The sequence below is a fragment of the Columba livia genome, chromosome 2 (genome assembly GCF_036013475.1).
Source record: "Columba livia isolate bColLiv1 breed racing homer chromosome 2, bColLiv1.pat.W.v2, whole genome shotgun sequence".
In the NCBI taxonomy this organism is placed as follows: Eukaryota; Metazoa; Chordata; class Aves; order Columbiformes; family Columbidae; genus Columba; species Columba livia.
Genome location: NC_088603.1, coordinates 150,536,614 through 150,560,249, shown reverse-complemented (window position 1 = coordinate 150,560,249; position 23,636 = coordinate 150,536,614). Strand labels below are relative to the sequence as shown.

The 23,636-nt window shown below is 45.2% G+C and overlaps 1 long non-coding RNA gene across 1 annotated transcript; it reads left to right on the top strand.

The window, feature by feature from the left end:
• Positions 1 to 9,528: 9,528 nt before the first annotated feature.
• On the top strand, positions 9,529 to 23,607 carry LOC135578698 (uncharacterized). Its single transcript, XR_010470788.1, has 2 exons — positions 9,529 to 14,152; positions 15,310 to 23,607. It is a non-coding gene; the product is annotated as an uncharacterized LOC135578698 (long non-coding RNA).
• Positions 23,608 to 23,636: the final 29 nt, after the last annotated feature.

Below are 23,636 nucleotides of genomic sequence, written 5' to 3'. Positions count from 1 at the left end.
CCAAGTCTGCTGTCAATCACCAGGAGGAGGTTGGATCTTGAATCGAGTCTGGTTTTGGGCCAGTCAGTGCAGCCAAGTTAGATAAGCTTGGGCAGTCAGGGGAAACATTATAATTGTTTTCTTGAGAAGTCCTCTTGACTCACTCAGTTTTTGTCATCTCTGTTATGCTGGTTAGGATCTGAGTCAAGGAAACATTTGACCTGAGCTTTGTTCACTCCTATTCAGAATGGCATTTTAGAGCTTTGTGCACTTAAGCATTTTCCTGGAGCATGGTGGTTTTCTGAGGTAATGTCTGTAGCCATCCCACTGGAATTAAAGGAGAAAGATCCTGTTGACTCTTGGAGGCTTGGATTCCACTTTCTCTTTAGTAATGTTGACAATACTGAAAAAAAATCAGGGATCCTCTAACAGGCATCACCCATGGTACGTAGCCCTGGAAGGAGACAGGATGAGTTAAGCCTCCTCTGTTTTTTTCACTTGGACTATCCTGGAGCTGCAGAGATTGAGACCTTTTGAGTGTTTTGAGGGACCAATGACAAAGAATCAATGACAGTTCAGAGAGTTGTGGAGGAGGTGAAAGTTTCTTTCTCTGCTCTCTAGGTGAGAGCAAGCTAATATTATAGCGGACTGAGTGGCTTCATGCAACAATGGAGACTAAAAAGATGAGACTGCAAGTGATGAGATCCCCAGTGCAAGTAATCTCTTCACCCCCTTCTGTCTACCTTGTACCTGGCAGGGCACAACAGAGCAAGCACTTTGCTGTGGAAAGGCAAGAGACCCTGGGCTGGATGAAGAGGACTTCTGCTGTGGTAGGGAGCCCACACAGGTAGTGTTGTCCCAGCCCTGGACAGGAGCACAGTGAGGAGAGAGAAGCTCTGCAAAGCCAAGCAACCCAGACCTGCAGTACTGCTGCTGCATGTAGAGCTGTAGTATTACCAGTAGAGCATCCCACCAGCTCCCAGTGTCACTTCTGCGGTCCTAGGACCTACCTAAGGGATGGCAGTGACATCTACCAGCCTCTGCAGAAACACCATCCCTGCCATCAGAACACATTTCTCAAGTAAGCGGCTTTGTGGATGGTCTGTAGCAGCCCTGCCCTACCTGGGAACAAGGCTTTTAAACACCCTCAACACGACTCTGACCTTTCTACACTGTGTGAAGTTGCCTAGCAAGTTCACCATCTCGCCTGTGTGCGTATCGCTGCTCAAACCAAGAAACCCAGTTAGTAACACACAGCCAGGACCAGCCATGGTAGCAGTGGATGTACAGTGACCTACTTTTAACACAGCTTATGTAGCCTTTCTTGCTGCTTTATGCTTGAATGGCAGAATTTGCAACAAAAGGTCAATTTATGGCAGCCTTTTATTGCAAGGTTCTTTTGCTATAGTCCAAAGTTACAATGACAAAATGCTCAGCTGGGTACAATGAGGACTGCAAAAATCAGCCCCACTTTTTATGTAAGGCTTTAAACTTTATCTGTTTTAAAGAGCTTTTGGTGCTAAGCTAATTTTTTTTCTTGTTATTTGCTTGCTTATGAAGAGAGCTTTATTACTTGCATGGAGAGCAATAGGGTAACATGTCTGAATATGAATAGAAAGGCTTAGCAATGGGGGATTTAAGTAAAAACATTAAAAATACTTCTAAATCTCAGTGAACCCCTCCCCGTATGGAGGGAGAAGAGCCTAAACCACAGCAGCCCAGAAAAGTAAAAACTGCATAGCAAAAATGAAATGGGAATCTGCCCCTGCTAAGGGAAGACACAAAGTAAATCTGGTGTGACCCAACCACACAAGGTCATAAACAAGCCGAGACAAATGCAGGAGGAAGGACACTGTGACAATAGTCAGCCCAGAGGGCTGAGACACACGGCTGAGTTCTTACATGTCAGCTGCGCTGCAATAGCTGACTGATTCATACGCTTCGCCTACGGCAGCCACGAGGTAAAACACTTTACGTTAAGCCTCAGTGGAAAAGGGGTAGATGAACACGCTTTCCTTGCTACTTGCTAAGGGGTGAGAGTGTGTACATGAACAGTTACCACAGCTCAGGTAATGTGTGGGCATCCACCACCTCTCTGGGCATCCACCACCTATCTGGGCATCTGCCAGGCTCCCATTCCAAAATGACCCCGACCCCTTCCTAACGAGGGTTTGCCTGTTGCAAATAGGAGCTATGGAGTGTGTCATCCAAAAACCTTTTTTGCCACCAGCTCATGATGAAGCTGAGGGTCCTTGGTGCTGTGCGGTGCCTCCTGAGGCTTTAGTAACCCCCTTGCACATCTGAACTTCTAGCGGGGCCATGCTGTTGGCAAGCATTGAGCATGGGGGGATGGTCTCAGCTCACACAGAGCCTTGCTGAGCCGAAAGGGTGGGTTGTCATAAATCCTGGGTGCTGGCAGCCTCTGTCAAGCTCCTCTAGCAGGATGCCAAGGACCGTGTCCCCCGTACGGGCACAGCCTTGTTTTCCTCTCTGCTCAGCTTTCTGGCAGATAGCAAAAGCAGCCTTGCCAAGGTTGCTCTACAGCTTCTACTCCTGCCAGTGATTTGGGCAATCTCTTATCTCACCTTATTTCTCTGTTTATAGCCATGGCAGCCGAACCCTAGACAACATGTAATGGGTGAGTTATGTTAGACATTGTTGAGCCAATAAAGATTCTGGAGCAAGGACACTGCTGGCTGCACACTAGAGCTCGAAGCACCAGGGACGGGAATCAGCAACAGCAAGTGATTTGAGAAATCACTGTGTCCCAGGTTCCGTTTACTCATTCACTGCACTGTCTGCTCTTTGGGTCTGATGGAGGCTTTTGCCTAGAGGCAGTTGAGCGTTACTGGTCATGAGACATTCAGCCACAATTTCAAGTGAAAGGCTTGTTAGTCATCTTCCCTTCTATCTCATGTATCATCACAGCCAATAAATATCTCGCAGCTGTCTTCCAGGATGCAGAGAAGTTAAACTTCATCTTCAGTTTGAGCCTTCTGTATCTCTGTGTGTTTGCAGTGCTTTGTCTGGGTTTGGGCTGGTTAGGACTCTGGCTGAAGTGAATCTCCAACAGCAGTTGGCAAAGATACAAATAAATCATATCTTTCGTAGCTGGATTGACTCCTGAGTTTTGGCAGGACGAAGGGAATCTTCAGCCAGAATTGAAGCTGCTAATATAATCAGCTACTCCACACAGAGCATCATCTTTTGCATGCAAACATATTCGTACAGTCCGTTTCTGAGTCTTAATTACTGGGTGGGTCTAAAGACAAAGGTGATTAAAAAACCTCATCAGACATGAACTGACATCATTGTTTGCACCAAGGAAGTAGGTTCACACTTCTGGAACATCATGAAATCTTAACACAAGCCATCACTGTAGAACTGGCAATGCTGAGAGCCTTTTTGATAATTAACAGGCAAACAAAGTTTCTTTTAAAGACCTGAGCTTAAGCTGGGCTGAAGATCTCATGAATCTTTTCCTGGAAAGTGCCCAGAACATTTCTGAATCAGCCTGGTTGAAAGAAAGATGAACTATGAAGACAAGTGCCTAGATGTATGAGTTTTCTCAGATATAGTCATAACCACATCCTGAGTTAGGGCACCACGTTTGCAATCATCTTATCCAACAGCACTTGCACTTACCAGCCTATCAGTGACAACAAGGCATGAGTGTTGAAGCAAAGAGAGAGATAAGAGAATCAGAAATTTCTCTGAGCAGCCAGCTGGGAAGACAAGTGATAGGGCCCCCCAAGCTGGGTGTCCCCTCCAGTGTAGCAGGGTCCTCCCATTATAATGTTCCATAATAACTACACGGTTTTCATAAGGAACTGCTTTTGGGGAATTTGTCCTTTATTCCTGCTTGTGGTGCCATTGGGAACACACTTTGATGAGGGTGGGTGTCACATACTGGCTGGTCATTAATCTTTGTGTGTTGTTGGGTCCCCTCATTGAAAGCTACCACCAAGGGCAAGGGACAGGGTAGGTATGAGTCTCACCCCTGGTAGCAATTGTTCCACTTGAGAACCAACCACCAACCTCAACAACAGTGTCAGCATCTGAAGGTTCAAGGCCATGAGAATGATAGCATGAAAACAACCATGTGAGAACAACTGGGGAAAACCAGTACTATTCAATATATTCATCAACAACTTGGATGAGGGAATAGAGTGTACTGTCAGCAAGTTTGCTGATGACACTAAGCTGGGAGGAGTGGCTGACACGCCAGAAGGCTGTGCTGCCATCCAGAGACCTGGACAGGCTGGAGAGTTGGGTGGGGAAAAATTTAACGAAATATAACAAGCACAAGTGTAGAGTCTTGCATCTGGGCAGGAACAACCCCAGGTTCCAGTATAAGTTGGGGAATGACCTATTAGAGTGCAGCATAGGGGAAAGAGACCTGGGGGTCCTGGTGGACAACAGGATGACCATGAGCCAGCACTGTGCCCTTGTGGCCAGGAAGGCCAATGGCATCCTCGGGTGTATTAGAAGAGGGGTGGTTAGTAGGTTGAGAGAGGTTCTCCTTCCCCTCTACTCTGTCCTGGTGAGACCACATCTGGAATATTGTGTCCAGTTCTGGGGCCCTCAGTTCCAGAAGGACAGGGAACTGCTGGAGTGAGTGCAGCGTAGGGCAACGAAGATGATGAAGGGAGTGGAGCATCTTCCTTATGAGGAAAGGCTGAGGGAGCTGGGGCTTTTTAGTTTGGAGAAGAGGAGACTGACAGGTGACCTCATTCATGTTTACAGATATATAAAGGGTGAGTGTCACGAGGATGGAGCCAGGCTCTTCTCGGTGACAACCAATGATAGGACAAGGGGTAATGGGTTCAAACTGGAACACAAGAGGTTCCACTTAAATTTGAGAAGAAACTTCTTCTCAGTGAGGGTGACAGACACTGGAACAGGCTGCCCAGGGGGGTTGTGGAGTCTCCTTCTCTGGAGACATTCAAAACCCGCCTGGACACCTTCCTGTGTAACCTCATCTGGGTGTTCCTGCTCCGGCAGGGGGATTGGACTAGATGATCTTTTGAGGTCCCTTCCAATACCCAACATTCTGTGATTCTGTGAAAACAAGTGACATTAGAGGCAAACAACTCCCCCAGAAGCTCTGAAAAACACTCCTGTGGCAGCTTGGGAGAAAGGGCACAGAGCTTCAAGTGAAAAGTAGGCTACAGAATGGCACATAGAAGGCCCTCAGCATTGCACAGGCTAAGGAACCTATAGCACTGTGACAGTGAGGAGAGCTGACATCCCATAATGGGGCCCACAGCGTTAACAGTCCTGAGTGGGACATTAATAAGACAGTCTGAAACGTGAAAAGTCATCAGTCTTGGAAATGCCAACTTTCTCTTGGATTTAGATATGTACCTGAAAGCCCAGATTAGGTATCATCTAGTACCTTGGGACATTCAGCTGTCTGGCTACAGAATATGGATGATCCACAATTAATTTTGTAGTCCTCCATACAGCCAAGCCAGGACCTGGCTGGGACAGGTCAGTAGGTCCAGCCTGTGCACCCAATGTCTTCTTCTCATGGAAGCCAGAGAGTGGAAGGCTGTGGAAGGCTCCTGCACACCTGGGTGTCTCCTGGGCACACGGTCAGGAAGAGACAAAAGCAAACATCCAGACTGGGGATTTGCAGAGCACGCCCATACATAACCATAATCCTCCCCTTGGGCAGAGATTACCAGCTAGTTTTGGTTTGTTTGTTTGTTTGTTTGTTTTGTTTGGTTGGGTTTTGTTTGGTTGTTTGTTTTGGGTTTGGTTTGTGTGTGTGTGTGTGTGTGTGTGTGTGTGTGTGTGTGTGTGTGTCTTCCTGAACATAACCGGTACATATAATTCCTTCTTTTTGTATAAAAACTTGCTGGTTCAAGCACTTGCCAAGAAACCATGAGCCCTGGGTTTCACATTCTCAACCTGAGAGATTTCAAAGCCTCTGCTTCCCTTTCCATGTGAGCATCATCACAGGTCTGCTGCAGGTCAGTGAGAGAAGGAAATGTCCCCCACACTTCACATCACCAGCTGTAGTTGGGGTCTTGTGCAAAAAGGAGTGGAGGGTTTGTACCTGTGAGAGAAGGCAAGTAAAAGAGATCCTGCCTCTGTGGCATGTTGTTTGGGCTCTTCTGGGGTGGGGAATGAGGAGTGATGGTTGATCCTTGCACCAGGGACTTTTCTGGTCCTGCATGATGGTATGACATGTATAAGTAGCACTAGGAGTGAGGAGCAGAGCTCTGGGCTTTCTCCTCCCTGAGGGAGTGTCAGTGGCTACTTACTCATGAGAGACCTTTTCTTTGGTCTTTCTTTGTGTAGGGTTCAGCTTCAACAGAAAGGGTGGGGAAGAGTCCACCTTGTCATCCGCCTGTAGGTGCTCCTGGTGTTGGCAGCTGTGGACTTTCTGTTCTAGTCTTCTCTGTTGAGTTGTAAACTAGTCTACGCAAAGCTCAGACATTTGTGATGTGTCTATGCAGCAGCTAGAATAACACTGCTAAGCACTTCGTTATTATCTTGCTACTGTCATTAATTACTCAATTAGAGCTGGTCATGATATGTTAATGACAAACTTTATCCTGATTCCTGAGAACAGAAAATTGACTTAGCTTTCCTAGCTCTGGTCTCATTAAAACATCGTATCATTCTCATTATAATGTGATTTTCATTACTTAAGCCATTATTTACTGCAGGGGAAATCTGAAATGCAGGGAATACATTTATTATACAATGTGAAAAGGCTACTTGGATACTAGTCTTTGAACCAATGTTTTTTTACAAGTAATTGTAATTTTACAAGTCTGTCTTGTGGACACTTTTAAAAATAATACTATTTAAAACAGACGTTTAAGGGATGAGTAACAAGTCTTGGCTTTGCAAATGCAGACATTAGATCACGGTGACCCTCTGCCTCCTGGGGACAACAACTTCCCTCTCACTTCCAAGCCATCAGATAATGTGTGCTGAGTAAAGCGATCTTAGGTCAGAGAGCTGTTCACATATGCTGCTAATTGGTGAACTCCTCATTTAGTGTTTCAAGGGACCTGACACCAGATAGTGTTTCAGTCTCATTCCCCACAGGACTTCTTGATCCAGCAGAGCTCTTTCTTTTATTAGGTTTTCATTTTAAATAGCAACGTTTTCTCACCAAATTTTTAATATCCATGAATCCAAGGCATTTTTTCCTGTTTTGTTCAGAATACGGTACCTTTTCAAGCACTGTGTTTCCCCGTCTCCATCGATGGGTTCAGCAGTGACTCAGAGTGAGACACACCGAACAGTCAACGCCGCTCCCACAGCGTCTGGCCCTCCAGAGAACTCCCTCACCACCCGCACGTCTTTGTGGTTTGAGAGGACTGACAAGATTGCCGTCAAAAGTGGAAAATTTGGGAAAGCCCAACTCTGTTTTGACATCAACTGTTGGTTTAAAATGCCAAAGCACAGAGAAAGCAAAGCCATGAAGATAAGGGAACTGCAATGCAACTGTTGCCAAGGTAAATGTAAACGTGGGGTTTGTAAACTGAGGCTACAATGAGAAATATCTCAGTCTTTCTTTCCAGTCTATCACAAGCCCTATGGGGAGAGGCTGAGGAAGCTGGGGTTGTTTAGTCTGGAGAAGAGGAGGCTTAGAGGTGACCTCATCACTCTCTAGAACCACCTGAAGGGAAGTTATAGCCAGGTGGGGATTGGTCTCTTCTCCCAGGCAGTTAGCAATAGGACAAGGGGGCATGGGCTTAAACTCTGCCAGGGGAAATTTAGGCTGGATATTAGAAAGAAATTCTTTACAGAGAGAGTGGTCAGGCATTGGAATGACTGCCCAGGGAGGTGGTGGACTCGCTGTCCCTGGAGGTTTTTAAACTGAGATTGGACATGACACATTGGACATGGCACTTAGTGCCATGCTCTAGTCAATGGACCGGAGTTGGACCAAGGGTTGGACTTGATCTCTGAGGTCTTTTCCAAGCCAGTTGATTCTGTGATTCTGTAATCAGGACCTATGTTCATAAGGTTGCTGGAGGGGAAATGGCACAAGAGTTGTATGTACTTCCTTGTATGTACTCAATGGATGGTCCACAAAGAGCCACCTCTCTTGCTGTCAGGAGGAGGTGACTCTGTTGTGCTCAAGAGAGATGGGAGATGAGGGAAGAATGTCAGCCTCTCCATGCAGCAGGTCCTCAGGGGAGAGATGAACAGGCTCAAAGGCTTTCAGCAGTATTAGTGACCGTGCTTCTTCACAGCCATGTCACTCTGCTGCTACTTGGCATCTATGGCTAAATCTGGGGATGTTTGATATGCTCAGCACTGAACAAGAAGAGTTTAACAGTCTCATTTCTCCAAAGGAAAAAAAAAGGCCCTTGTCTTCAAGATCTCACATATTTTCAAGTGTTTTCACACTCAAATATCCACCTGGAAATCTTGTGAGTTGTGTGCTTAGTGCCCCTGAAATCCACAGCTGCAGAGAGTGTTATAAAGCACCATGGCTATTCAGTGTTTTGGAAGGAGCAGATGCCTGGAATTGAAATATGTCATTTGAAGCAGCCCTTTGAAATACAGTGGAAAGGCAGTCAGCTCTTGTCCTTAAATAAAGGGAATAGGAGAGGGCAGACTAAATCATATCTGGTCTTTGCCTTCAAATCCAGTCATTCATGATGCTGTCTTTCTACTCAAAACACAGCACGCCTTGAGATTTTGCCATCTGCTCTCTTTCCTCTGAGGAAACGTCTGCTTCATTTTACCTCCCTTGAAAAAATTAACATCATAATGAGGAAAGCACTTTGCTGTACTGGTTTGCAGTACACCAGGAGGCAAAATGCCCCACAAGTCCATGTCCTTGACCAAATTTTCCAGTGTCTATTTGCCAGTGTCTTGGGATCTATGTGTTTATGGCCTCTAAAAGGTGTTCACAGCCAGTGATATGTGAGCTGGAGCAGCAGCGCTGAAGGGTCATCTTTCTAAAGGGAGTTAGTACCATAGGATTTTTGGTGTGGGAACATTAATAAATGCATGTTGTTGTATCTCAAGTCCTTACCTGTATGTCAGGTTCATGTTGTTTCAGCTTTCTGGAAGCGATGTTATGTTGGAACAACAGCGTTGGAAGGCTCTGTACCCCAGCCAGCTCCAGCAGAGGCATTGCTCTTCCACACACCTCTCTGCCATTGCAGCAGAAGATGCTCTTCATGGGCTCTGTTAACCTGTTCCCCTGATGAAGGAAAGCCTCTGTGATCACAGACCCACATCTTACTATTCCACAGCACTCACAATCCACAGAGGCTGTTACTCCAGAGAAAGGTTCCTCCTTCCTCTGAGCAGCCAAGGGAGATGATACTTGTACTGGGTACCCTGAAGCTGCTGCCTCTTTGGAGGAAGAGGAGATGACTTCTTTCCATCAGTGGAAATCCCACACATTGAATAACACCAGAAACAGTCCCATGCTATGTGCTGAATGCCTGGATGTCCCCATCTGGCCCACAGATCTCCCAGAGGTTTTAAAGAGGCTGTAGCCTTGTGTATTTGGGATGGGATCCACAGCATGGTGTAGACTGGCAAGGTTATGATCACACCCATTTGGGTGAGTATGCCATGAAACAAAGCAGGACAGCTAAGAGGAAAGAAAATGCTGATGTAGAGTCAACCCTTCATGGCCTCCTTCCTCACTGAAAATACAACAGCAAGGTGATTTCTGGTAGCGCCCATAGTGTAGGAGCACTCACAGCTAGGAGTTCTCTGGCAGCTGAAAACTAACTACCTGCACTGAGGAGGCTGAAAATGTAGGCTGAAGCAGGGGTAAATTAAGAAAAACAGGATCACAGAATCATAGAATCGTTTTGGTTGGAAGAGACCATCAGGATCATCAAGTGTAAACACAGTGTAACTCTAGCACTAAACCATGTCCCTAAGAACCTTGTCTAAATGCCTTTTAAACACCTGCAGGGATGGTGACTCCACCACTTCCCTGGGCAGCCTGTTCCAATGCCTGACAACCCTTTCCATTAATAAATTTTTCCTAATATCCAATCTAAACTTCTCCTGGCACAACTTGAGGCCATTTCCTCTTGTGCTATCACTTGCTACTTGGGAGAAGAGACCAACCCCCTCCATGCTACAACCTCCTTTCAGGTAGTTGTAGACAGCAATAAGGTCTCCCCTCAGCCTCCTTTTCTCCAGGCTGAACAGCCCCAGTTCCCTCAGCTGCTCCTCATCAGACTTGTGCTCCAGCCCCCTCACCAGCTTTGTTGTCCTTCTCTGAACTCTCTCCAGCACCTCAATGTCTTTCTTGTAGTGAGGGGCCCAAAACTGAACACAGGATTCAAGGTGGGGCCTCACCAGCATCAAGTACAGTGGGATGATCACTTCTCTAGTCTTGCTGGCCACACTATTCCTGACACAAGCCAGGATGCTCTTGGTCTTTTTGGCCACCTGGTTACACAGCTGGCTCATGTTCAGCTGCTGTCAATCAAAACCCCCAGGTCCTTTTCCCCCAGGCACTTTCCAGCCACTCTTCCCTGGGCCTGTAGCGCTGCCTGGGGTTGTTTTGACCCAAGTGCAGGACCCGGCACTTGGCCTTGTTGAACCTCAGACAATTGCTCTCAGCCCGACAACCCGGCCAGTCCAGATCCCTCTGTATTGCCTTCCATGACCATGGCACAGTCATGGTCAGACATAGCTCAGAACACAGGGGCAGCTCTTAAGATGCTGCCCAAGCAGGACACAGTGCTCAGCAAATTTATCATGAACAAATTTTCAAGAAGAGTTTGAATCTTAGTTGAGTTGTTGAAAGAGAGATTATGGAGACATCACTTCATGCTTCATGTGAACTAGAAGGAATTTACTGAGATATTTATATGGGATCATGCCAAATGTCCTGTATAGGACAAGAATAACCCCACTGCCAGCAAGACAAGGTAATCTAGCAGTAAAGAGGTGTTAAAATGCTCCACACCTGCCCTTGTGAAAGTGAACTGGTATCAGGTACAATAAAAGGCAGTCAAATCTTAGTCCAAGTGGAACTTGGGTTTCTTTTTCTAGGGCCCAATCTGGTACTGCTTTGATACAAAAAAGGGAAGGAGAGGAAAGAAAGAAAGGAAAGAAAGGAAAGAGTGAAAGAAAGAAAGAGAAGCAGTGTTTGATTTCCTGCTTGAAACTGGGTTCTGTTTGTTTTGGAAGAAAATTTTCTCTGTACAATGATGACTCACAAGCTGCAAGTCAAAGAAGATAAGAAGAAATAATCACCAGGGAAATGAAACACAGAAACAGAAACAAAAAAGCCTGAAGTGCTTCAGGTCCATGGGACTGAGAGAATAAGTGTGTATCCTGTGATGCACTTGGTTGTATGACAGTAGTTTTCCTCCTGCGTTTCCGTCTCACTAAAATTAGAGGTTGGAGCTTGGGGGATGTGAGTTCAGCTTCTGATTCTGCAAAGCTTCCTGTGAGGTATCAGATGAATTCTCAGATCTCTCTGGGTCTCACCTGTACAACAGTAATAACATTCTTTGTCTGTTTAAATTACTCCTTCTTCCTATGAGTTTCTACTGGACCTATGGTAACAGGGCCCTAATGTATCATTAGACTCTCTAGCTGCCACTGTGCTATGAATAATAATGCTTATTAATCATAATAAACACGTCAGCACTGTCAGAGAGTGTGCACGGAGCAAGGAGAGCAGTGTCTGACAATCACATCCTGCCATGTAAAGCTTGAGGTGGAAAAGGAGACTCATTCTGCAGACAATATAAAACCCAGAGACGGCCAAAATCTTCCTGCAGGCAATGTTGGAGGAAAGAGAAAAGGTCAGTTTTGTTCTGAAAAAAATAAGGCAGCAGCATCCTGTGTGTTGTCTCTCTCTAATGTGCCAAGACAGCTCCTGACATTTACAGCTTGAGTAGTGAGGGATCTGAGTTTGTGTCCAGTCCAAAATATATATAATAACAGTAGTAAACCCTAATTTATAGGCTGAAATCACCTAAGTTTACTCATTAAGTCTTTCTGTCTTCTCCCTCCTTCATCCAAGTCACCATTTTGGTTAAGAGGCAATGAAGGGCAGGATTTAAGCCATTCAATCTGATAATCCCAATTACCAGTCCTGTGTGCCAGCAAGTGATGGACCGGGTCCTATTTATGAATCACCATAGCGAGAGAAAGGTGGATTGAGGTCCACCTGGGAGAACCTCATACTTTGAACACTCAAGAATTTGATCCTATGGTAAGGCACAACTCAAAGTGGGCCAGGTTGGACCTCGTTTGCCAGAGTCGTGTGAAAAACTGAGATCTTTCCAAACTCAGCTGTGGTGGGATCCACCCTTGCCCATATAAAATAGTTGCTGCTGCATACAGTGGGGAGGTAAGTTCAGATTTTGGACTACTTGTCCTAAACCAAGAGAGATAAATCCTTTGAAGCTACTGGAGTTACTTGAGACTTCAGCTGGTGTAAAGGAGGTCAGAACCTGCTTCTAGGTCCTTTGATTGAATCTCATTGCTTGATCTTTGCTGGAGATACTTGCCGCAGAGTTAGTCATCTTTGTGTCCTGAACAGACCTCACAGCACTCTCTATGAATCAGAATTACCTGCTGGGAGGAATGGTCTGTGAGCTACAGGGTTGGATTTGGGAACAAATAAGAAGGAAATTCTGTATGTTGAGAAGCTAATCAACCCAAAATCTGCAAAAAGTAAATGGTTTGCTGTGCAATCAGGAAACAAGTTTCCCTTCTTACCTGATTGCCTGTGGGTAATTACAGGTGGCTGATTTCTTCTCCCCTGGAGCAAGCCTGATCCTTTGCTCTGGTGTAATCCACTCCTGGCCACCCCTGCCAGCCCCACCAGTGTGGGAGCCAGACTGGAGCAGGACCTTTGGCCATCGCCACAGAGCAACTACCAGCACTGACCTCCGACTTTCTTCGACAACATCTCCTCAACTCTGTAGCCCAAGCCAGGAATCGTTGGCCTTAACTCAGGAAAGTGTATGAATGTCCATTTTTCTATTAAATTCATATCAAGTTGGTGCTACTTTAAATGCTGAAAGAAGTTGGACACTCAAAACCCACTGAATATCTGTGGGATCTGAAGGCTCAGTTGCTTTGCAAATCTGAGCTTCAGAGGTGTCCTGGTATGTGAACTCAGTCAACATGTCATGTGTGACTGCCTGTATAATTTTCTCACTGTGGCACTGCCAATACCTTTGTGCATATCAATCACTCCCCGATTGTTTTGAAACAAAACAAACGTTATTTGCAAAGCATGTCTGCTCACAGCAGTTCTCCAAACTGTTTTCATTGTGTGCATCACCCATGCCAGGAAAACGTGTATATCTCCATGTAAAAACCATTTGTGTGCCCTACCTTCATCAGTCCACACTACTCAACCTGTGGTCCACCCCCTGGGTTATGCCAAAGGACGGTGATGATGCATTCGCTGCTGTGTTCCCGTTGCTGCTGACAGACAGCAACAGCCATGATGGAAGCAACAAAAAGCCCCACGATTACTTAACACATGCCCTTGCAGCAAACAGCCCCTGGAATTTCCAGCTGCTCCCACGCTGTGCCAGGCTCTCGGTACACCTTGCTAATCCCCCAGCACAAGCATTTCTGCAAGAGAAGAAATACTGCTTAGTTCAGGCAGGAGAACAGCAAGGCAGAAAAACAAAGCTTTGCCTTAAGCCACCATTTCAAATCCGTGGTGGAGACTGTAACAAATGCCAGGAGATTCCCAGTCCCTTGTTTCAGCCACAAGGCAAATCCTATTTTTGCAGCGACTTGAGTAGCTCACTAAGACCAATTGACTGTAGCATTCAATTAATCTTTACAAGCTTTGTGGCACTGTGGTTTGCCGGGGATCCCAGAGCGCAAAATAATTTTCATTTTAACCGTTTTTTAGCTGTGGATATTAAAGACATGGGTGGATTGAAATAACCCCACGTGGTGCATCTGTGATTTCTACACCTTTTTCATTGTCTTTGATGTGGGAGCTGGACCAGCATGTTCTCCATGTCAGTACACCATCTAATATGTTGTTTAAAGAGTTGCTGTAATGTCAATACTACAGGGTAAAAATGTGTCAGCTTATGTTTTATCTAAACAGAGAGCACAAATGCTTACCCTGCGCTGCCTTCGGGAGAAGTGGCCATGGCTGGGGACAAAGCCGTGGTGGCAGCCAAACCATGTCTGATCCTGAGATGTCACCCTTGACATACAGGTAAGGAAAGGCTGTCTCCCAAACACACATGTCAAAATGGTGGCATTCATTCAAAAATCAGCCCCTGTTTTTCCTAAACACATGAAATACCTGTAAATATGTTTAGAAGCAGAACAGATCCTGGGCTTTAAAACAGAAAATCTGGAGTTGGGATGAAACAATTTAGAAAGAGATGAAGAGGTCTGAGAGGGGGAGAAACCACCCTGCCAGCTGTGCCAGCAGTTATGTGTTAATATCGTATCGCCACGAGATGAGCTGTCTTCCTAAAACAGCCTTATTTAGGGATTAGCGCTGAAATAATGTCATCTGCTCTTGATCCTTTCCAGCCTTGCTCAGCTGCCATTTGGCTTCCACTCCCTACGAGATAAGGGCCCCTGAGAGCCACGGAGAGGGAGAATTAACACTGGTACCCCGTTACAGGCCACGTTACTGGGGATGATTAATGCTCAACAGCATGTAAACAGCAACATGGGCCCTCTTCCTTTCAGTTATTCACACAGCATATGACAAGAAAACTCCAGACAGCCCTGACATCCTTCTAAATATTGCAGAGGAAGAGTCGGTTCCTATAATAAAGCCCTTCCATGTCCCAGCTTCCTACCCAGAACAAGCACAAAGCACTGGGTTAGCTCCTCTTGGAAGCATCATCCCACTTGGCCAGCAGGATGGAAGGACCTAATGAGATCTATTTTGGATCATCTGTATGACAATATGGAGCATTTCCTTTTTTTTTTTTTTAAATTTGCTGGTGGTTGAGATTGCTTCTGGGATGCTTCTGTAGCTTTTGGCTCTGGCTAAATAGCAGAAGAACTCCCAATAGCAGGAGTCAAAGGATCTTCCATACTGACCGTGCTCCTGTGCACTCATGAATGGAAAACTATGCGTCTTCATAAATTGCAGGAATATAAAGACTGTATGTGGTGTGCAGACCTCCCACTTATCCACATGAGAGAGGGTCAATGCTAGCCAGGAGATCTGAAAGCAGAATTCTCTGTATTATGTGTTTAACTTTGCTCTAATACTGAACATAAGTGGAGAGGGGAAGAAAAAAGACTCAAATAAAAGAAAATGTCAAGAATAATGGAAAAAAAAAAAAACAAAAAGAAAGGCTCAAAGAAATTATTTTGACATCAGCTTTCACATTTTTTTATTGTCAGTCCTTTGGGCAAAGTCATTCAAAAGGACAAGCAGAAAATCATACCACAGACTAAGACACAGAACCTGCATCTCTCAGCAGACTGGATGTGACAGATAGAATAAGACCCCAGGATCCAGCCATGGTAAAAAATAAAAAGGTTGGTTTAAAATATTGCTGGTTTAGTAAGTGGAGAGATTGGAGAACCCTGTGTCATTAAGAGGGTTATTGTTTTACCCCAATTTTTCCCCAGTGTTAATGCAGTCAGATTGAACAACCACATCCTGACCTCATCATAAGCAGATGAGACCTGCTTTGCCATGGAGTATGTTTGTCCCCATGGATGCTGGAGAGCCACCCAGTCTGTGCAGATGGCTCTTGTGTTTGGAAGAGCTGAGTGAGCTGCTTCTCATCCTCACATGGAGCTAAAGCTAGCAAAGATTGGGTGGACTTTCCTTTGCAGCAGCTCTCCACAGACAACACGGTGTGTATCTGGCTTTCCTTGCTCTTTTCCATCGCCTTTCCTATGTTGTCAGTGTACCGCCCTCTCACGAGCAGGAGACCTCTGCAAGTCCTCCTGTCCCCCGCGTGGTGCTGGGACCTTCCTTTTCCCTCTCAGCCCTCTTTAGCAGGGTCCTACTTGAGCTTGCCATGGACAGCAGACACATCCCCATTTAATTCTACTCGTCTGTGTTGTATTCTTCCTTTCTGTTTTCCAGGATTAATTTTTTTTCAGCCTTCTCAGGTATATCATTGTCATGGAAGTTGTTTTACTCACCTCTGAGTTGTAGTATATCAATACCAATGACAGAACCCAAGGAAATGGCAGGAAGATGTGCCAGGGGAGGTTTAGATTGGACATTAGGAAAAGGTTCTTCACCCAGAGGGTGCTGGAGCACTGGAACAGGCTCCCCAGGGAGGCGTCACAGCCCCAAGCTTGACAGTGTTCAAGAAGAGACTGGACAACACCCTCAGACACATGGTGTGAACTGTGGGGTTGTCCTGTGCAGGGACAGGAGTTGGACTTGATGATCCTTGTGGGTGTCTTCCAACCCAGGACATTCTGTGATTCTATGACACTATAGCACACATAAAATTAAGGCCTTTGGACCATTTAATTTCCATTTCCATTCTCTTTCTTTTCCCTTAAGACTTGCTCTGTGACTACTTTTGCAGCTATGACCCTGTACTATATGAACTAAGATTGGTCGTACATGTTTTTACAGAGGGAAGAAAATTTAAAGGACATAAAGGCTGAGAAAAATGTGCTCCAGGGGCTGCTGTGCCAGCTTGTGACTTGGGAGAGCTGTTTCCACATCCTGTTCAGACTTTCCTCATGACCTTTAGTGAGTTATTTAGGACCTGATCCTCCAGGCTCTTCAAACCTTGGAAGGCCTGGGGGATTTGGATGTGTCTACTTTGCAGAAATATCAGCTGGCTGTGCAGACTGGGATTCATCAGGGGTTGGTTTGTCTTGCTGTGAATAAGTAAGTGCTTAATTATGATTTATGATTACTTTAAACTGGATATTTCTGTTACATCTCTACAAAACTGCAGCCACTTTTTGATTGTAGTGAAGACATGCACTTAGTGTCACTGCAGACCTGCCAAGGGTACACATGCACTGAAAACTGGGGGACGATTAGGGAATTCACAGAAATTAGCACCAACTGAGCATGGCAAAAAGTCCTTCATGTTTGGAAATAAGATTATGCTAAACCACAAAGTGAGTCAGCAATTGTTTGGCTTGAACAATACCAGGGACCAGGCTGGTGGAAAATCAACACTGTGAAGGTGTTGGAGTGGTCTTGGGAATTATTATGGTCCAGGGTAGCAGCACTCTCTTAAACAAAGGTTCCAGAGTTAGCCTGGATCAGGGAATACTAATAGTAGGAAGTTTGCACATGCTGTGGACAAAGACACTTAAACACCTCCCGGTGAACACAATGAGGAAGAATCTGTTAATTTAAAGAATCTCAGTGAGTTTCTGTCAAGTCCATCGTCATTTCAAAGTGGCTGCACCTTACACAAGTAGTCTGAAGGAGTAGAAGGATAAAAAGGTTTTTAATCCACCTTATTACATGAGCCGCGAGAAGACCAACCAGATCAAGCTCTGCACATGAGTAGAAAACCTTTGTGGAACCTGACAAGGCTTAGTTGTGCACTTGATGTCTACAGAGACATTTCTGGTCTCACCCCCAAGTCATCCCTCATGGTGCCCTACAAATAACTGTGATTCTAGCTCCTCTTTCCCTTCCCCTTAACCCCACTTACTAGCTAAAATCCCTGCATCCTCATTTTGTTACTATGTTATACTCCTTCACCCAGAAGGTACCTTAAGACAACAAGATGCACTTGAGTTCTCAGGGCTGAGGCCTAATATTCTGACCTGGATTAAAATGTGCTACATAAATAAAGCTAATTTTTGCTTTATTTTCTAGGGGAAATCTCACTGAGGTGTGTCTTTTAGGCTTTATCCAGGTCCAAGAGGAGCACATCTATGTAATACAGGAGTCCTGAGCTCACAGCGCTGCCCAAGCATGGCCAGCACTCTTCAGAATGAGGCCTCTGATCTACAGGTCAACGATTGCTCAGGGAAAACAAAACTAACTTTGAGACCTTTGTCGAGGCCCACAGTAAAGATTCAATGAAAAGGATGATTCGAGAAGAAACTTTTCAGAGCAAATCAACGCTTCCACCAAAAGACACTTTTGGGGAGAAAGCGGGCTTGAAGTTTAAAGAACATATATTGTGAAAAATGGTTACAAAAGGAGGTATCTAGTGTTTGAAATATCTGGCCTTGCTATGCTTTCACCGATCGTTGGGCTGTATCAGGTGCAGGTGGATGGCTTTGCTTGGTTAAATCAACATGATGGTCCTTGTAACACTGGCCTGACTGTACGAAAAGAAATTACAAACAGGTGCATATCACAGTCGAGCTTTTGTGACCAGCAGCAAAGTGCAACTTAGAGTGAAGGGTAACAGAAAAGCAGAAAAACATGAATTTGGGGATTAAAAAAACCATGGTAAGCTCATGTGGCTGCCTTCTCAGTTTGATTTCTGCTTGGAGTTTATTATTTTCAACTGAGTTCTGATTTCTCTGGGTGGAGACATGATCTAGAAGAGAAATTCTGGCTTTGAAGCACATTTCCATGAGTAAAACATTGCATTTCCAACTTAGCACTGGTTTCTGAACACTAAATGCAGCTTTGCAGCTTCTCAACAGAATCAAAGGTAAATAACAAAATATAATTTGCAGAAAAAATTAGTTCAGGTTGCCACTGTAGAGCAAGCCTAGGATGGACCTCCTGAGCCTCACGCCCTGATGTTCACATTACATCAATAGTGAAGGGAAATGAAGAAATAAGGAAAAAACAATCTCTCTGCATCAGTGTGTAACTGTGCTATATTTTATAGATGAATGATAATGCTTAATGGCTTCAGAATAAAGAGAGGAGCTCGGGGTCTCCATTGAATGTCACCTCTGAGCACTGTAGTGCAATATTTTTGATATAATTCGAATCTGTGCAGGTCTAATTCACTCATGCTTCAGCCTCTGAAGTGAGGAGGTGCGGGAGTGGGGTCACAGCCAGAGTGAGAGCGAGTCAGTGAGTTTAAAAGAAAAATAACATTAGTAGATGTGAACATGGTGTCAGTCTGAGACCCTCACGGACGGCTCCTCTCTCTGCTGCACTCAGGCTGAGAGTGGCTTAGTGAATTCATAGCTGTGAACTGCTTTGAGATTTCTATGGGAGAGGAAAGCAGGTGTCAAACATTGTTATTTACACTGCGTAATTGCATAAGGAAAATCCTAGAATCAGATGGATTCCCTTAATGATCCTTTTTCAAGCCTTTCTAGCTATAAATAGGTTTGTAAGTTTAAGAACTGGAAATAAGCCACCAGCACTGCGACTGACTATTGTGAGGAGGTTTTATTAATTTTGGTTTGGGGGAAGGGGCTGGGTTAAATCAGAGAGGGGCAGAGAGGGCTGAATCTGGCCTGTGCCTGTTTGACCATGGGCTGGGATCCACGAGGGTGAGGCACTAGGGAAAATGGAAGAAAAGCAACACAAAATCAATGGAACCAATATTATACATGCCAAATATTAAGGTTTTTGAAAATAAGCAGAGATAACTATAAAAGGTCTGTGTCTAGCTGGATAAAAATAGTTATAGGTTTTGTACAGAGAGGAAAAGCACAAGCAAATAGACTTGTGTTGTAAGAATTCCTTTATGCGAGTGGAAAGACCTGTGTTTCTCGCAGCAGAGAATGTTACACCACCAGTCGTTCTCTTTGCAATCCAGTGCCAGTGTGGCCAAGCAGCAGCAGCACAGGAAAACTGAGTAGCTGTGATGGAAATCAGCAAGTCCATAGTAAAACCCACAACACCAGCTGGAAACAAAGCAGGACGCAGTTCTGGTTGTCTACCCTCCTTTTGTCTGCCATCGGCAGGCTCTGAGAGATCACAGGGTGGTGCTGAGGTGAAGCAGGACTGCTGAATTAGGATCTCTTCCCTCCCCAGCAACTTGGAAATGCTTTACTTACTTTGTCAACTGTACAGACTCCAGGTACTGAACTGAGGACACCATCTGCTTGGAGCAAGACAGCATGTGGAAGGAACACAGCCAAGTGCTAGAGCATACAGCATCCCACCAGTGCTTCTTCCAGGAGTGGAGGCCAGTCTTTAGGCTTTAGACCCTCTTAGCCCTATTGGACAAAATTTTTGTAGCTTCTTAAGGACAAACTTCGGTGCTATTCATTGGGAATGTAGTAAAGACCAACCAGCCTTTCTCTATTTGCAGAGTAATGCTTATTTTCACATTATAATTTGCAGAGCTTGGGGCCTATAAGAAAGATAGGGACAGACTTTTTAGCAGGGCCTGTTACAGTAGAGCAAGGGTAATGGTTTTAATTTAAAAGAAAGGAGATTCAGGTTAGACATGAGGAAGAAATTTTTCACAGTGGGGGTGGTGAAACACTGGCCCAGGTTGCCCAGAGAGGTGGTGGATGCCCCATCCCTGGTGACATTCAAGGCCAGGCTGGATGGGGCTCTGAGCAACCTGATCTGGTTGAAGATGTCCCTGCTCATTGCAGGAGGGTTGGACTGGATGACTTTTGAAGGCCCCTTCCAACCCAAACTGTTCTGTGATTCTGTGAACAAATAACTGTGCAACTGTATCACTAAAGACATTTCTTAACAAACTGTGCCAACAAAAATAATTCTAATTATCTGTAGTATCTCAGATGCTTACACATCTCTGGCCAGAAACTGTCTGGAAGGGACTCTAAAACCATCCTCCTCCAGAACTACTCACAAGAGTAGATTGAAGTCCACAAAATGGCCCAGACTTCACACTCAGTATGACTCCTGAAGACACCAAAGTAGCTTTAGTGACTTCTGCAGGACACGCTCTGTGCTAGCCCTTGGTTTATTGTCTACCTACTCCATCTTTGACCAATATTTCTAATGAAATTTGCTCTTAACAGCAGTTACTTCATAGGGTTCCCTGTGCATTGCACCAGGATTCTGCCTCTCGGTGGGATGGCCAGGTTCTTTGCTTGTGCCAAGTGAGATACAAGGGCCCAGGCTTGCAGGTAGAGGTTATGGGAATTAGATGGCAGTGGAACTGCTGAGTTCTACATGCTCAAGAGATGTTTTAATCAAATGTCATTTTTACAAACAGAACAAGGCAAGTGAAAGAGGTTTTTTGCAGCTTATTTTTTCTCTTCCTTTTCTGGCAATGATCAGTTAGTAAGACACTTCCCAAATTCTGAAGTTATTTTAATCTTGGTGGGTCAGAGTTACTTTTTCAGTCTTTAAATACAGAGAACAGAGAAGTTACCTGTCCTTGTAGCCTCACGTGGTGAGCCCACAGCAGAAGTGGGAACGTCCCCGAGCATCCCGGTCCTGCCCAGCCAGTCTGTTCCCAGCCCCACTGCCGGCTTGTCCCAAAGGATACAGCCTGAGGCAGGGCTTGGGGGTGACAAAGCCATGCAGAGGGAAACCCCACATCATCTTAGTGCACAAAAGTACACAGTGTGTAAAAAACTACAATCCCATCTTCTGCCAGGGCCTTCCCAGAGCACTGACACCCCCTATCAGTAGCAGAGGCCAATGTGGTTGCACACATAGTGATTATTCCCCACTCACAGTCGCTGTGAGGGGCAGGTTTGTGTCTGGAAACCACTTCTCATGGCTGAGTCGCCCCTTGCTGCAGGACCCTGTGAGGATGGCAAAGTGTTGGCTCCAGAAGTGCTTTTGAAAGATAGAGTACAAGTGAAGGAATCAGACTGACTTCTCCCAGGAATGGGAAAAGAAAGTGGGGATGAGGAACAAGGTAAAGTCATTGGACTCCACTAATTAGGGAAGCTCATTCTTGGGATCTAACTTTTGAATCTCCATGTCTGGTCTCCTCTGCTGAGAAGTTAAAGACCTTTAGCTTGAGATCCTCAGACAATAAACACCTTAGAAAAATCAGGCCAAACATATAAAAATCACTGTGTACTTAAGAAATTGTGGGCTCTGCACACTGCATTAGAAGCCTGTTTTCAATAGCCCCAGAGTTACACTTCCCAAACAGAAAATGCTTGTGCTTTTTCAATCATCGGAATTATATTGTAGATTCAGGGCTTGGCTGCTGTTGGAAAGAGCATAGAGAATGAAATGTAGTGTAGATCCTACTGGGTAACACATTCCTTAATGGCATTTTTAAAGCATTCCACATTGGCAATAAAATATAGAAAGGAGGAGAACAGAGGACAGCCTTCACTGAAAATGGAAGAGAAAAAAATCAAAATCACAAGAGCTTTTCAGTGGTGTGGCTGTGGCATCGCTCTGTCTGCTGCTCAGAGCAGACGTTGTTTCCAAAATACACACAGCACAAATCCAGCAGAGCAAGACTTGAATAGCTAGTCATGGTCCCCTGGATTTAAATAGGTTGCCAACTCCCTATGGAAAGGGACACCAAAAATAACTAAATCTGGATCACTGGAGTATTCCAGTTGCCCCTCAAATAAACAACCTCTGCAGAAACATTTGATTTCCAGCAGTTTCCCATTGAAACTACAAAGATCTGGTCATGGTGCCCAGTGACATGTGAAACTGTTAATCCCATTCTCAGGATGATTAGGGGTATTTATTTGTGAGAAGGATGTGATTTATCACAAAAGAGTGGAGAATTTCACAGGACGGTACCAGGCTCCATACAATTGTGGTGGAAAGGTCAGCACCAAGCAGGAATTGTTTTGCACGGTCCTGGAAATGTTTTAGTTCTTCTTCCAAGTGAGTCCTGCTGAAGGCCAAGCTTACAAATGGGCTTAAGAGGGACTTCAGCTGAGGCATCCTACTAAGATCCATCCCCAAGTCTTTCATCATGTCGTAGGCGGTCAGTGATAAAGAGGGAGAGGGAAGAAATGTGACAGGCAGGTGCATGCGTGACAGTCTGTTTCTCATTAATGTCTTGCCTTTAATCACAAATAATCAGAGCCTGACTTAGTCCCCAAAATGGGAGACTTCTGTCCCTTTTCCAAAATACTTTTGATTACAAACTATCATTGCATAGTCTTGCTGACTACAGAACTGGTCAGGTGTCTTTGATTTGACTTCAATGACAATCTACAGACAGGCTGTCCAGAGCCAAACTGTGTGAAATAAAAGCAATTTTCTTGTTTGGGTGAAAGATATTTGCTATTTCAGTTATACACGAGTGGTAGTGCTCTGGGGGAATGTTGCACCTGGAATTTCAGAAGATATTTTGCCAAGAAACCACTGCTTGTAGAAAATCTGCTTGCAGCAGTGCACCTTTGAGTCCTCTCTTCCTCCTTTAGTTTTGTTTTTGTTTTCAGGAAGCCATCATTCCCACAGCTTGGGAAAGAAGGGAGAGCTGCATTCATAAGACCTGCAAGGACAGCCAGTGCTCCCAGGGAGCTTCTGCAAACACATCGCAGCAGGCGAGGAGCAGCACTGTCCTGAGACCAGGCCGCACCAGCGAGCTGATGGTGGTTTCCTGCTTCTGGGACAGACCGGAGCAATTGCTTTGTAATCCGATTGAGTTTTGGCCAGAACACAGCCCGGGAGAGTCTCTGCTGAGCCATTCCTCTTCGACAGCTGGCAGCAATTTGTGGACGGCAGGAACGCCTGCCGAGCTTTCGGCGCAGAGGTGGATCCGGGCTTTGGCAGAGCTCGCCAATGTGAGAGACACCTGCTCCTGCCTCCCAGCTCCCACCTGCTCATAAAAGCCTCAGTGTCTCTCAAGACAGAAATTTTCCTATCACTGGTGAAATGTGGGAGCCCTCAGCATAAAAAAACATCCCTCTTTCCTTTCTTTTTTTCCTTCTCTATTTTGGCC